Genomic DNA, 1,887 nt, shown 5'->3' with positions numbered 1-1,887 from the left:
GGGCGGCTAGCGGTGCCTACGCTGTGAAGCCCGCGAGGAGCCACCATGGAGACGCCACCGCTGCCTGCCGCATGCACAAAGCAGGGTCATCAGAAGCCTCTCGATGAAAAAGATGATAATACCGAGAAACAGTGCCCAGTGACAGTGAACCCTTGGCACATGAAGAAAGCATTTAAAGTCATGAATGAATTAAGAAGTCAAAATTTGCTGTGTGATGTCACAATTGTGGCCGAAGACATGGAAATCTCTGCATACAGAGTGGTGCTGGCTGCCTGTAGTCCTTATTTTCATGCCATGTTTACAGGTGAGATGAGTGAGAGCCGAGCAAAGAGAGTTAGAATAAAAGGCTGGACCCTGAGGATGCTAATTGATTATGTTTACACTGCAGAAATTCAGGTTACGGAAGAAAACGTGCAGGTACTTCTGCAAGAGCTGGTCTATTACAGTTACAGGATGTGAAGAAGACTTGCTGTGAATTTTTGGAATCCCAGCTTCACCCTGTCAACTGTTTAGGAATCCGGGCCTTTGCCAATAAGCACGCATGTACAGACCTCCTGAATAAGGCCACCTATGCAGAGCAACACTTTGCTGATGTTGTACTTAGTGAAGAATTTCTCAATGTTGGCATTGAACAAGTGTGCAGCTTAATCTCCAGTGACAAACTTACCATTTCCTCAGAAGAGAAGGTATTTGAAGCAGTGATAGCATGGGTGAACCATGACAAGGACGTGTGGCAAGAGTTCATGGCCTGGCTGATGGAGCATGTCCGCTTACCTCTGCTTCCTCGGGAGTATTTAGTCCAGAGGGTTGAAGAAGAAGCGTTGCTTAAGAATAGCAGTGTTTGCAAAGATTACCTTATTGAAGCTATGAAGTATCACTTGCTGCCAACAGAGCAGCGGATATTAACGAAGAGTGTCCGGAACCGGCTGAGGACACCCATGAACCTTCCCAAGCTGATGGTGGTGGTTGGGGGCCAAGCCCCAAAGGTAATCCGAAGTGTGGAGTGCTACGACTTCAAAGAAGAGCGGTGGCACCAGGTGGCAGAGCTGCCTTCGCGGAGGTGCAGGGCAGGGATGGTCTACATGGCTGGGCTTGTTTTTGCTGTTGGTGGCTTTAATGGCTCCTTATGAGTTCGCACTGTGGATTCCTATGACCCTGTGAAGGACCAGTGGACAAGCGTGGCTAACATGCGGGATCGGAGGAGCACTTTGGGAGCTGTTGTGCTGAACGGATTGCTGTATGCGGGGGGAGGCTTTGATGGGAGTACAGGCCTACCTTCTGTGGAAGCATATAACATAAAGTCTAATGAGTGGTTTCACGTAGCTCCAATGAACACACGGAGAAGCAGCGTGGGTGTAGGCATTGTTGGAGGACTGCTGTATACTGTTGGGGGCTACGATGGGGCGTCCCGCCAGTGTCTGAGCACCGTGGAATGCTACAGTGCCACTGCCAACGAGTGGACCTACATCGCGGAGATGAGCACCCAGCGCAGCAGGGCAGGTGTAGGTGTGTTAAACAACTTGTTATATGCTGTGGGTGGTCATGACTGCCCGTTGGTATGCAAAAACGTTGAAGTCTATGATTCCACCACGAACTCGTGGAGACAGGTTGCAGACATGAACATGTGCAGAAGAAATGCAGGAGTCTGTGCAGTCAATGGTCTGTTGTATGTTGTTGGAGGGGATGATGGGTCCTGTAACTTGGCATCCGTAGAATATTATAATCCCACCACAGATAAGTGGACCATCGTGTCTTCCTGTATGAGCACGGGGAGAAGCTATGCGGGGGTCACAGTAATTGATCAGCCGTTATGAGCCCAGAGAACATTCTTGGCATATTTACACGTGAGAATCAGGCCTTGGCAGGTGTTTCTGAAGTGACTAAGAA

General features: G+C 49.4%; 1 pseudogene; it reads left to right on the top strand.

Annotated features, from left to right (window-relative positions):
- The first annotated feature begins 7 nt into the window (after positions 1 to 7).
- On the top strand, positions 8 to 1,876 carry LOC101567495 (annotated as a pseudogene).
- The last annotated feature ends 11 nt before the right edge of the window (positions 1,877 to 1,887 follow it).

The sequence above is a fragment of the Octodon degus genome, unplaced genomic scaffold (genome assembly GCF_000260255.1).
Source record: "Octodon degus isolate 3935 unplaced genomic scaffold, OctDeg1.0 scaffold05286, whole genome shotgun sequence".
NCBI lineage: Eukaryota > Metazoa > Chordata > Mammalia > Rodentia > Octodontidae > Octodon > Octodon degus.
This window is presented reverse-complemented; position numbering and strand designations above follow the sequence as displayed.